Source organism: Heptranchias perlo, unplaced genomic scaffold (assembly GCF_035084215.1).
Source record: "Heptranchias perlo isolate sHepPer1 unplaced genomic scaffold, sHepPer1.hap1 HAP1_SCAFFOLD_56, whole genome shotgun sequence".
Lineage (NCBI taxonomy): Eukaryota > Metazoa > Chordata > Chondrichthyes > Hexanchiformes > Hexanchidae > Heptranchias > Heptranchias perlo.
The window spans coordinates 4,046,210-4,060,756 of NW_027139581.1; positions in this window are offsets into that span (position 1 = coordinate 4,046,210).

Sequence of the window (14,547 nt, forward strand, 5' to 3'; positions counted from 1 at the left end):
CAGGATCGCTGGATTCCCCAAAGGGAGAGGTCAAGCGTGTTCCACAGGATCACTGGATTCCCCAAAGGGAGAGGTCAACCGTGTTCCATTGGATCGCTGGATTCCCAAGAGCGCACGGGCTGTCGTTGGAACCCATGTGACATGGAAGGCACCCAATGAGGCACCTGTCACTAACATCAACAGGAAGGGGTTTAATTGGTGAAATGTGAGGATCCTTTGCGATGCCGACCTGTGGATCATGAGTGTAAATACAGATCACAAGGGAAGTGCCCATGATGCCTTCGTCCTTCGCCACTCAGACTTGCAATGATACCTTCACCGGAGAGCAGCAAGGATCTGGATGGATTTCAGGTGATAAGGGCTACCCGCTGAAGCCGTGGCTGATGACAACCTACCACAGGACCAATAGTACAGCTCAGGAGAGGAACAACCGTGCCCACGTGTGCTCACGCCAAGTCATGGAGAGGAGAATCGGGGAGCTGAAATCACGCTTTCGATACTTGGACAGGTCGGGGGATCTTTGCCGTACTCACCTGTCAAGGTGTCCAGGGTTGTGGTTGTCTGATGCGCATTGCACAACTTTACCCTGCGGGAAGGACTGACCTTTGACCAGGAAGACGAGATGCCGCTGGGAATGGATGAGATGCAGGATGACAACCCGGATGTTGCTGGGGCCATTGTTGGTTCCCCCACCGCCACCCCCGAGGAAACCGTGGCTGCAGGGGACAGGGCAGAGAGAGAGCACCCAGTGGCTGATGCTTTTGACATCGATGAAAATGGGTAATTGTCTCCCCGCCCCCTCCCAGGAAAGCAGATAACAGGACAAGCGAGATTGAAAGTGAAACAGTGAGCTTTAATTGCAGCATCAAAAAATTAGTGCAAAACTTTACATTAACATTTTGAGGTCGTTAGTTATTGCAAAACTTTATTGTGAACATTGAGGTGTGTAGTCCAAAACTTTAAATAAAAATTACGTTAACTTATTAATTTTCTTGTTTGAAAGCATTTGTGATGTTAAAATGGTTTATATTCAGAAAATCTTCGAACAATTACAAATGACTTCTGATTAAGTTTGAAGGGCAGCAGCAGCACCAACAAAAATTATCAGACAAACAATCAGGAGAGATTCATTACATCACAAAATATCAACAAGCGAATGAAAACAAACAACCAAAACACCAACCGAACAAACAGCAATGAGATTTACAGACGCCCCCTTGCGGCATGCTCGAGGGTCGCTGTGACTCTCTGAACAAGATGAGGCGAACTCTTCACTCGAGGAGCATCCTATTTCCTCCTGGCCCCCATCCCTCCCTGTGATCGAGCCCCTCTTGAGCCAAGGGCACGAAATCTGTGCCTTACAAAATGGCTGTAATCAGGGAGTTCGGAGCTGGAGTGCTGCTGTTCCACGGGGACTTGAATAAAAGTAGCGTCAGGTGCAGGAACAGCTCCTGGCTCTTGGGCCTGTACTCTGTCTGCGGCAGGAAGTGGCACGGGGTGTGTCACGGGCTTCGGGTGCAGCATAGCCGTACTCGTATTCAACTCCATGAAATGTACGAGAGACTTGTGAATATTTGTCAGCTCGGCAATGTTCTGTCCAGTATGGGCCAGCTGGGCAATGTTCAGTCCAGTATGGGCCAGCTGGGCAATGTTCAGTCCAGTATGGGCCAGCTGGGCGCGAATGTTGTGTCCAGCATCCTTGATCTCCTGTCTCATGGAGACGAAACAGTCACGGCACTTGTCGCTCTCATCAGCCGTCAATCGTCTCACTTGTTGACCGTTGATGTCCTCTCCCAATTCATCATCTACATGGGGGGCGAGGGGGAAGGGGGGATTACGTCAACGTCGACTCACGGGGGACTTGGGCGCATCTACCCTAACTCGCATCGGTGCCTCACACCCCGACAGGTCGGACTCAGGGATTGTGTGTATCTCGCACAGAGCCAGAGGGGCCGGGAGTTGGAGAGGCGGTGAGGTGAGGCTCCTCATAGTAAAGCGCTCCCCCCACATAAACACCCTGAGGGTGGCAGGTGGAGTCAGGAACTGAAACACCATCACCCTCTGCAGCCCAAACACCATCACCCTCTGCAGCACAAACACCATCACCCTCTGCAGCACAAACACCATCACCCTCTGCAGCCCAAACACCATCACCCTCTGCAGCTCAAACACCATCACCATCTGCAGCACAAACACCATCACTCTCTGCAGCTCAAACACCATCACCCTCTGCAGCCCAAACACCATCACTCTCTGCAGCACAAACACCATCACCCTCTGCAGCACAAACACCATCACCCTCTGCAGCACAAACACCATCACCCTCTGCAGGACAAACACCATCACCCTCTGCAGCCCAAACACCATCACCCTCTGCAGCACAAACACCATCACCCTCTGCAGCCCAAACACCATCACCCTCTGCAGCTCAAACACCATCACCCTCTGCAGCACAAACACAATCACTCTCTGCAGCTCAAACACCATCACCCTCTGCAGCTCAAATACCATCACCCTCTGCAGCCCAAACACCATCACTCTCTGCAGCCCAAACACCATCACTCTCTGCAGCCCAAACACCATCACCCTCTGCAGCACAAACACCATCACTCTCTGCAGCACAAACACCATCACCCTCTGCAGCCCAAACACCATCACCCTCTGCAGCACAAACACCATCACCCTCTGCAGCTCAAACACCATCACCCTCTGCAGCCCAAGCACCATCACTCTCTGCAGCCCAAACACCATCACTCTCTGCAGCACAAACACCATCACTCTCTGCAGCCCAATCACCATCACTCTCTGCAGCACAAACACCATCACTCTCTGCAGCCCAAACACCATCACCCTCTGCAGCACAAACACCATCACTCTCTGCAGCCCAATCACCATCACTCTCTGCAGCCCAAACACCATCACTCTCTGCAACACAAACACCATCACTCTCTGCAGCACAAACACCATCACTCTCTGCAGCCCAATCACCATCACTCTCTGCAGCACAAACACCATCACTCTCTGCAGCCCAATCACCATCACTCTCTGCAGCACAAACACCATCACTCTCTGCTGCACAAACACCATCACTCTCTGCAGCAAAAACACCATCACCCTCTGCAGCCCAAACACCATCACCCTCTGCAGCCCAAACACCATCATTCTCTGCAGCACAAACACCATCAAGCTCTGCAGCCGCCGACTCACCACCTTCTGCAGCCCGAGTGTCCTCAGACGGCTGTGCACCTGTGGGAAGGAAGAACAAAATGTTCCACTGGTGAAGCATGTTCATCGGTCACATCACAGACGCCCACACGCTGCACGAGCATGGTCAGACTCGAATCTCATTTTCCCATCCTTCAGACAACACGCAGGTTTTAAACATGCAGCTGGCCAATAGAGGAATGTGAAACTCACCTTTCCTCGCTCCAGTGTCTGATCAGGCACCAGGCACGAAACTGGAAGTGATGCCCTGCAGCTGAGTGGCCCTTTCTTCATGCTCGGTCATCTCCCTCATAAAGGCTGAACCGCCGCCGGTCTTCGACCTCTCACGGTTGTTACAAGCCATTTTACACTACAGGACATGAAACAATAAAAATCAGTTTGTGCTTGTTTGTGTGAGAGAGATAAATTGGGGGTTTGGAGAAAGGGTCCAATTCAGTAATTGTAATTTAACATCTCAAATCTCTGGAGTTGGGATAAAAGATCTCTAAAAGCATTCAGTGAGGCCCGTCCACAATGGCAACTTAGTTTTCCGACCAGTTGCCATTAGATTGAACCTTGACCACACCACCCAGAAACAACCTGTGTTCATGCATTCGTAAAACTCAGCTCATTTAAATCTGAACTTTTGTATTTCAAAAACTCTCTCTTTATCCTGGCAGACTGGACTGTCTCCAATGCAAGTATGTCCTTCCTTAAATAAGGGCACCAGAACTGTGCGCAGTACTCCAGGTATGGTCTCACCAGCACCCTGTACAGTTGTAGCATGACTTCCCTGCTTTTATACTCCATCCCCCTCGAAATAAAGGCCAATCTTCTGTTTGCTTGCTGCACCTGCATGTTGACTTTTTGTGTTTCATGTACAAGGACACCCAGATCCCTCTGTACCGCAGCATTCTGTAGTATTTCTCCATTCAAATAATCGTTTGTTTTTTTATTTTTCCTCCCAAAGTGGATGACTTCACATTTTCTCACATTATGTTCCATCTGCCAAATTTTTGCCCATTCACTTAACCCGTCAATATCCCTTTACAGACACTTTGTGTCCTCATCTCAACTTGCTTTTCCACGGATCTTTGTATCATCATCAAATTTGGCCACAAGACACTCTGTTCCTTCATTGAAGTCATTGATATATATTGTAAATAGTTGAGGCCCCAGCATTGAGCCCTGCGGCACCCCACTAGTTACAGATTGCCATTTTGAAAATGACACTTTTATCCTTGTTTTCTGTTTGTTAGCCAATCCTCTATCCATGCCAGTATATTACCCCCAACACCATGAGCTCTTATCTTGTGCAGTAACCTTTTATGTGGCACCTTATCGAATGCCTTTTGGAAATCCAAATATACTGCATCCATTGGTTCCCCTTTATCCACCCTGCTCGTTACATTCTCAAAGAACTCTAATCAATTGTCAGACATGATTTCCCCTTCATAAAACCACGTTGACTCTCCTTGATTGTATTATGAGTCTCCAAATGTCCTGCTACTACTTCCTTCATAATGGAATCTAGCATTTTCCCAATGACAGATGTTATGCTAACTGGTCGATAGTTACCTGCTTTCTGTCTCACTCCCTTCTTGAATAGGGGCGTTACGTTTGCGGTTTTCCAATCCACTATCTCTGCAGCCACTTCCTTTAAGACCATTGGATGCAAGCCATCAGTTCCCGGGGACTAGTCAGCCTTAAGACCCATTAGTTTACCTCGTACTTTTTCTCTAACCGGTCTCTCTCCGGTGTGACTGTGCCGGTGTGTCAGTAAATGGGATGATCGAGTGAATCCCTTTCCACACAGAGCTGGTGAACGGATTCTCCCCATTACGAAGATTCTGGTGTGGCAGTGGGTGAGATGAGCGAGTGAATCCATTCCCACACTCAGCTGGCGAACGGCCTCTCCCCGTGTGACTGGGTCGATGAGTTTCCAACAACTGAACCCCTTCCCACAGTCCCCACATTTACACTGTTGATTCCCGGCACGTCTGTGTTTGTGTCTCATGGGCTCGACGATTGGCTGAAAGGATGTTCACACACAGAACACGTGTACAGTTTCTCACTGCTGTGATTGGTGATTTTTCCTTCTATATCCAAAGGCCGATGATATTCAGGTCCTGATGAATCGAGTGACTGTCAGACCTTGACGTGATGTTTGGTTTGAGTTTCCCATCTGTAAATCCTCCCCTTCTAATATCCTGTAAAAGGAGTTTACCAAAGTTCCTACTTTAATTACAGGATAGAATTTCAGAACAGACAATTCTCGTTTCATATCTCCAGTTTCAAATTCTACCATCAAATTTTATTTGATTTCACTCCTGTGAAGCACCTTGGGATGTTTTACTTTGTTAAATGCTCTGTATAAATACAAGTTGTTGGTGTTTCTGTCGAATATTCGGTCGTCTCCTGTCCATTCTCAGCTGTAAATTCCCCATTCTACACACTCTCCCTCCTTCCTCCGTCCTTACTGTCTGAAATCAACATTCATTACGCCATCTGTGATTTTGTATAAGAAGATAAGAACATAAGAAATAGCAGCAGGAGTAGGCCATTCGGCCCCTCGTGCTTGCTCCGCCATTCAATATGATCATGGCTGATCTTCTTCCTCAACTCCACTTTCCCGCCCGATCCCCATATCCGTTGATTCCCCTACAGTCCATCATGAGGTCAGAATTGGGGATGTTCGCTGATGATTGCACAGTGTTCAGTTTCATTCACAACCCCTCAGATAATGAAGCAGTCCGCGCCTGCATGCAGCAAGCCCTGGACAACATCCAGGCTTGGGCTCATAAGTGGCAAGTAATATTCGCGCCAGACAAGTGCTAGGCAATGACCATTTCCAACAAGAGAGAGTCTAACCACCTCCCCTTAACATTCAACGGCATTACCTTCGCCTAATCCCCCACCATCAACATCCTGGGGGTCACCGTTGACCAGAATCAAATTGGACCAGCCACATAAATACTGTGGCTACAAGAGCAGGTCAGAGGCTGGGTATTCTGCGGCGAGTGTCTCACCTTCTGACTCCACCAAGCCTTTCTACCATCAACAAAGCACAATTCAGGAGTGTGATGGAATACTCTCCACTTGCCTGGGTGAGTGCAGCTCCAACAACACTCAAGAAGCTCGACACCATCCAGGACAAAGCAGCCCGCTTGATTGGCACCCCATCCACCACCCTAAATATTCACTTCCTTCACCACCGGCGCACTGTGGCTGCAGTGTGTACCATCCACAGGATGCACTGCAGCAACTCGCCAAGGCTTCTTCGACAGCACCTCACAAACCCGCGACCTTGACCACCTAGAAGGACAAGAGCAGCAGGCACATGGGAACACCACCACCTCCATGTTCCCCTCCAAGTCACACACCATCCCGACTTGGAAATATATCGCCGTCCCTTCATCGTCGCTGGGTCAAAATCCTGGAACTCCCGACCTAACAGCACTGTGGGAGAACCTTCACCCGACGGAATGCAGCGGTTCAAGAAGGCGGCTCACCACCACCTTCTCAAGGGCAATTAGGGATGGCCAATAAACGCTGGCCTTGCCAGCGATGCCCACATCCTATGAACGAAAAAAAAATGTAAACCGTGCTGTCGTTGCCCTGGGAATGTTTGATGGGACAGTGCAGAAGGAGCTTTATTCTGTATCTAACCCGTGCTGTACCTGCCCTGGGAGTGTTTGATGGGACAGTGTAGAGAGAGATTTACTCACATATCCTCTCCATCACCAAGACCGCCTCCTTCCACCTTCGTAACATTGCGCAGCTCCAGCTCACCTCAGCTCATCTGTTGCTGAAACCCTCATCCATGCATTTGTTACCTCTAGACTTGACTATTCCAATGATCTCCTGGCCGGCCTCTCATCTTCCACCCTCCATAAACTTGAGCTGATCCAAAACTCTGCTCCCCGTATTCCAACGCGCACCAATTCCTGTTCAACCATCACCCCTGTGCTTGCTTTTGGTCGGTCTGGGAACATTTCGATTTTAAAGTTCTCATCCTTGTTTCCAAATTCTTCCATGGTCTCGCCCCTCCCTATCTCTGTATCCTCCTCCAGCCCTACAACCCTCCGAGATTTCTGCCCTTGTCCTAAATCACTCCACCATTGGCGGCCGTGCCTTCAGCTGCCTTGACCCGAATCCCTGGAATTCCCTCCCTAAACCTCTCCGCATCTCGGCCTCTCTCTCCTCCTTTAAGACGCTCATTAAATCTTACCTCTTTGACCAAGCTTTTGGTCACCTGTCCTCATATCTCCTTCTGTGGCTCGGAGTCAAATTTTGTTTGATAATCGCTCCTGTGAAACACCTTGGGACCTTTTATTGTGTTAAAGGCGCTACATAAATGCAAGTTGTCGTTGCTTTATGCGAACTGCTCTGTGCCTGACCTGGGAGTCCCGGATACTGACAAGAGGTGCTCGGACTGATTAAATGTCCCATTTCCAGGCTCTGACATCCATCACCTCGATGAGCACAAAGATTCACCTGAAGAAGGTAACACAAATCCATCAGCTTCTCCCTGGACACAGATAGTGAGGGACAGGGAGTTTCCGGGACAGTGACAAGTCTGACTCAATAAGCTGTAAATTGATCCTGGACCTCTTAGAATCATAGAATTATAGAAAAATTACGGCACAGAAGGAGGCCATTCGGCCCATCGTGTCCGCGCCGGCTGAGAAACGAGCCACCCAGCCTCATCCCACTTTCCTGCATTTGGTCCGGAGCCCTGCAAGTCACGGCTCTTCAGGTGCACATCCAGGTATTGTTCAAATGAGTGAAGGGTTTCTGCCTCTACCGCCCTCTCAGGCAGTGAGTTCCAGGCACCCACCGCCCTGTGGTTGAAAATATTTTCCTCATTTTCGCTCTAATCCTTCTACTAATCACTTTAAATCTATGCCACCTGGTTATTGATCCCTCCGCTCAGGGAAATAGGTCCTTCTGATCCACTCTACCTAGGCCCTACATAATTTTGTACACCTCAATCAAATCACCCCTCAGCCTCCTCTGTTTCAAGGAAAACAACCACAGACTATCCAATCTGTCATCACAGCTAAAATTCTCCAATCCTGGCAACAACCTTGTAAATCTCCTCTGCACCCTCTCTAGTGCAATTACATCCTTCCTGTAATGTGTTGACCAGAACTGTGCGCAGTACTCAAGCTATGGCCTAACTAGTGTTTTATACAGTTCCAGCATAACATCCCTGCTTTCATGTTCCATGCCTCAGCTAACAAAAGAAAAGCATTCCATCTGCCTTCTCAACCACCTTATCGACCTCTCCTGCTACCATGTCTAACGAAGCTAGTTGATTTTATTGAGGAGCTAATTAATGTGGTAGATTAGGAGTGTCTATGGATGTTATTTATATGAACTTCCAGAAGGCGTTCGACAAGGTTCCAGAAAAGAGTCTGTTGACAAAATCGAGAGTGCATGGAATTGGAGACAACCCATTGGCTTGGACAGGGAATTGGTTAGGAGGTAGGAGACAGAGTGTGGGGATAATGGATATGGACTCAAATCAGCAGGATGTGACTAGTGGTGTCCCCAGGGATCTGTACTGGGGATTCAGCTTTTTACTATGTTTTTCAATGACTTGGATGAAGGAATAGAGAGCCGGATATCTAAGTTTTCTGACGACAGTAAGTTAGGAAGCACAATAAATATTGTAGATGGGAGCAGATAGTTGCAAAGGGACGTTGAAAGATTAAATGAACGGGCAAAACTGTGGCAGATGGAGTTCAATGTGGAAAAGTGTGAGGTCATCCGCTTTCGACCTCAGAAAGATAGATCAGGGTTTCGAAATGGTGAGATGCTCGGGACTGTGGAGGAGCAGAGAGATTGCAGGGTCCAAGTCCAGAAATCACGAAAAGCTGAAGGACAGGTACAAAAAATAATTGAAAATCGAATGGAACTTTGAGCCTGATCAAAAAGGGCTGGAACACAAAGGGTGGAAGTTATGTTAAAGCTGTGCTGAGCTTTGGTTCGACCCCATCTGGAGACTGAATTCACTTCTGGGCAGCGCACGTCAGGAAGGATGTATGGGCCTTGGAGGGGGTACAGCAAAGATTCATCAGAATGATACCGGGGATAAAAAGATTAAATTATGAGGACAGACTGCACAGACCAGGCTTGTATTCCCTTGATATAGAAGAATAAGGCCTGATCTAATGGTCGTATTTAAGATGATTAAAGGATTTGATGGAGAGAAACTATTTCCTCTGGTGGGGGAGTCCAGAACAAGGGGGCATAACCTTAAAATTAAAGGCAGTCCGTTCAGGGGTGATGTCAGAAAGCATTTCTTCACACAAAGGGCAGTGGAAATCTGGAACCCTCTCCTCCAAAAAGCTGTTGAGGCTGGGGATCAATTGAAAATTTCAAAACTGAGATTGATCGATTTTTGTTAGTCGAGGGTATTAAGTGTTACAAATCCAAGGTGGGTAAATTGAGTTAATATACAGATCGAACTTGATCGAATAGAATGGGGGAACACGCTCGAGGGTTTCAATGGCCGACTCCTGTTCCTCTGTTCCAAAGGTGAAGTAATATTATTCTTAAAATATGATTCTCTGGTCCTCACACCACGGGCTGCATGTGTGCCCCGCCCGCCCGCTTTGTGTAAACACATGAAACAAGAGCCTGGCGGAAGGGAGCTTCATCCACCCGCCCCAGGCCGCACCAGAGGACTTAACGGGGCTAAAAACCAGCAGGAATCAAGCGGGACTGATCTCCGCGGACTTCCCCACCTCCACCGTCCCTGTTCGTCACTAAATCAGGGCGGTGAAAGATGAAAACCTGCCGCACTGTGTTTGGATCACAGAGATGAGGGGATTGGGCAGAACACCAGACCAACACCTTGTGATGATGGAAAGTCTTCTCATTATTTAATGAATTTAACAATTCCAGTAAAGGGATATTTCACCACATTCTTCAACTCCTCTCTGAATTTAGTCTGGGTCACGGCATAAATACACGTGTTGGTGCAGCAACTCAGGAGTTGGAGCATAAATCCCAGTTCTTGTACAAATTTAGGTAGAATCACAGGAATAAAGTCGAACACATATAATCGTTTCCATACAGAAAACAACAGAAACACCGCCCATAACAGGATAAAATTCCCCGATATAACAAACAGTAAAATGATGGATTTCCTTCTCTTCTCCATCTCTGGGTCACTGGGACTCTCCCCACTGCTGTGGGCCCGGAGTTTCCTGCGGACTCTGCTCGACACTAAAATGTGTCTGACGGTGAAAGCATTGAGCAGCAGAATCAGAACAAATGGAACAAATGGGGTTACAATATAATGAAGGAATTCAATTGCTGTCCACACCTGTGAATAACGAACATAATCTGATGCAAAACAAAACCAGGGAGAATTACTAATCCAATATTCACCTCCAAGCATAAAGTACCAGAAAGTGTTCTTCACACAGAACAGCACACTCACTGTTCCCAGAACCACAGCCGCCGTTTTCTCGGTGCAATATTTTGTTTTCAGCTTCTGGCAACAAATAGCCACAAATCGATCAAAGGTGAAAGTGACTGTGAACCAGACACAACAGTCAGTGGCTGCGTAAAGCAGGACGGCGTGGATATTACACACTTTAAAGCCCCAAATGAACTGAAACTGAGTCCAATAAAGAATAGGAATTTGCCTGAATATCAGATCAGTGATAACGACCAGTAGATCCGCCGCTGCCATGGACACCAGGTAACGAGTGACACATTTGGAGAGACCGCACCTTCCTCGAGACAGGATCACAATCGTTACTAAGTTCACTGTAAGGAAGAGAAAAACAGAGAATTGTACATCAGACTGAGAGTAAAAGCAGCAGCCTGGTCGCTCATCCCTGGGAACATTCTACTAAATCTCCTCTGCACCCTCTCCAAGGCCTTGAAATCCTTCCTGAAGTGTGATGCCCATAATTGGAGAAAATTGGACAGCTGAGGCCTGACCAGTGATTTATAACCAGTGGTTAGTCCACTCTTGGAGTATTGTGCACCGTTGTGATCTCCATTAATAACAATGGTTTAAAGGCACTGGAGTGAGTGCAAAACAGATTTACAATGATGATACCAGAACTGAGAGGATATACTTATCAGGAGAGGCTGAACAGGCTGGGACTCTTTTCTCTCCTTTTTTTCACTTGTGGTGGAGTGGAGGGACAAAACTCGTGGTCATAAATATAAGATAATGACCAACAAATCCAATAAGCAGTTCAGGAGAGACTGAGTTACCCATGGACTGGTTAGAATGTAGAGCTCGCTACCACAAGGAATAGTTGAGGCGAATAGAATAGATGCATTTAAGGAGAAGTTCACGAAGTACAAGAGGGAGAAAGGAATGGAAGAATATGCTGATAGGGTGAGATGAAGTAGAATGGGAGGAGGCTCGTGTGGAGCGTAAACACCGGCATGGACCAGTTGGGCCGAATGGCCTGTTTGTGAGCTGTAAATTCTATGTAATTCTATGTAACCCGAGTTTAGGAATTTTTAAATTGAGGCTTCGCTCGACCGGGAGCCAATGTAGGTCAGCAAGCAGAGGGGTGATGGGTGAACGGGACGAGGTGCGAGTTTGGATGCGGGCAGCGGAGTTTTGGATGAGCTCAAGTTTATGGAGCGTGGTGGGAAGACCGGCGAGAAGAGCATTGGAATAGTCGAGTCCGGAGGTAACAAAACCGCGGATCAGGATTTCAGCAGAAGATGGGCTGAGGCTGGGGCAGAGACGATGATGTTAGGGAGGTGGAAGTCGGCGATCTTGGTGATGGAGAGGACATGGGGACAGAAGCTCAGCTCAGGGTCAAATAGAACGCCTACTAGTCCGGTTCAGCCTCAGACTGTGACCAGGGAGGGGGATGGAATCAGTTGTGAATGAACGGAATTTGTGATAGGGGCTGAAGACAATGGCTTCAGTCTTTCTAATGTTTAAATGGATGAAATTTCTGCTCATCCAGGACTGGTTGTTGGATTCGCAGTGAAGGGGTTGAGAGAGGCGGTGGTGAGAAACAGCTGGGTGTCATTTACATGTGGAATCTGACTTTGTGTTTTCGGATGATGTCACCGAGGGGAAGCTTGAATATGTGAAATAGGAGGAGGTCAAGGATTGTTCCTTTTGGGACACCAGAGATAACGGTGCGGGGGCGGGAAGATAAATCATTGCAGGAGATTCTCTGGCTCAGCCTGGATTGATAGGAATGGAACCAGGCGAGGGCAGTCTCACCCAGTTGGACAACGGACGAGAGGCGTTGGAGATAGATGGTGTGGGCACCGGTGTCAAAGGCTGCAGACAGGCCGAGAAGGAAGAGGAGGGATAGTTTTCCACGGTCAGGCACATGGGATGTCTTTTGTGACTTTGATTCGGGCCGTCTCAGTGCAGTGGCAGCGGTGGAAACCTGATTGGAGAGGTTTCTAATGCATTTGCAGGAAAGATGGGCACAGATTTTGGAAACGACAACACGTTGAAGGAGAGGAAAGGGAGGTTGGAGATGGGGGCCGTAATTTACAAGGACCGAGGGGTCATGGATTATTTTTGAGGATGGGGTGATGACGGCAGATTTGAAGAGGAGACGAGAGAGAACCGTGAATGAAAGAGTTAACTTTGCCCCTTTGGACATTGCATTTGGACATTGTAAGTTTAAACTGCAAAGGCAGCAATGTGCAGAAACTTTGAGAAGCTTCAGCTTTCAACAACAACTGATCTGAATGAAAGCAACGATGAGCAGAAGCTTCGAAAAGCTTCGAACTGGATTTCGGTTCTCAAAACAACTGATCAGAACCTCAACAGAAAACAACTTGGAAAAAACAATGCTGAAACAGTTAGAAACCCTTGGGAAAGACAATTCAAGTTACTTGTTCACAGGTAACAGGAGTTTTAAGGTCTGCTGGTTATAGTTAATGACACTGATCTGTGGAAACCAGCGCTGACAGATAGGTCACCAATGCACTCTGTAATATTGGACAATATCCAACAATGATTCAGCTCCAGGCAGCTGTCTTACTCTATGAACACATATTTCTGATCCGATACTAGGGTTCAGTGCAGAGAGCAGACGGCAAACTGTTCAATAAAGAGAATCCTCCACCAACATTCCTTGTGTACGAGACTCAAATAACAGGCAAATCCTAAAAAATGACCATCAGTTGAAGAAAGTTATGAAAAGATAATGGTGTTCATCGAACTGGGGCAGTGAATCGGCAACTGTTCACATGTTAAATGAAGGAAACAAGGTGCATTACCAGACACTGAACAAGAGGATTACACTGAATACAATTAATAACCGGGTCTAAAGGACAAGGACAGTAAATACAATTTAACATGGTTTACAGAATAAACTGCTGAAATAATGACTTACCAGGAACGCCAACAGCAGCGAGGAGCGGATAGTAAATCAGTTGCACATCAATAATTGCCCACAGAATCCGAAGCTGAATTGGAATATAACAGAACATTCTTTCATTATCTCTGAGATCCAATGATCACTGTTTGTACTGGAGGCAAAGCTGCATCAAACACTCTGATGTGACGCCTTGAAAACAGTCCCTATTTATGGCCTGAGGGAACTCTCCAGTGAGACAATTAAACGACACATTGACATTAATTGAGGTCAGTAAACAAACAGGTTAGGTAAATCCCTTAACACCGTCACTCCATATTGAAAATTACAGGTAAACAAGCATTTTACTGATGTGAAGTGAAGCTACCGAAAGTTCTGAATATTACTTAAAGAAAATTATGTAAAAAAAGAAAATATGAATCCCGCAGTCTGACAGTACTGATGTGAAGAGAGAGCAGCTTCACTGACAGAGTTCAGATTATTTCTGTGAATTCAGCCGGCAATTTCAGAATTTTTCAAATACGTTTTCTGGGGTGGAGTTAACAAAAGTGCAAAAGACAACAAGGATAGATTAAAGTAATGGTCAGTCAGTATATATTGGGACTGATAATATAGTGGTCAGTAAGGATACATGGGGACTGAAAATATAATAGTCAGCAAGGATACATTGGGCTGATAATACAATGGTCAGTAAGGATACACGGGGGCGGATAATACAATGGTCAGTAAGGAGACATGGGGGATGATAATACAATGGTCAGCAAGGATACATGGGGGCTGATAATACAATGGTCAGAAAGGATACACGGGGACTGATAATACAATGGTCAGTAAGGATACACGGGGGCTGATGATACAATGGTCAGTAAGAACACATTTGGTGTAAATGCAATGTCCTTTACGGATACATGTGGGTGACAACTGAATGTTTTGTAAGGATTCTTGAATGCAGATAATGCAATGATCATTAGCGGGGTTTGCTCATGCAATGGTCAGAAGA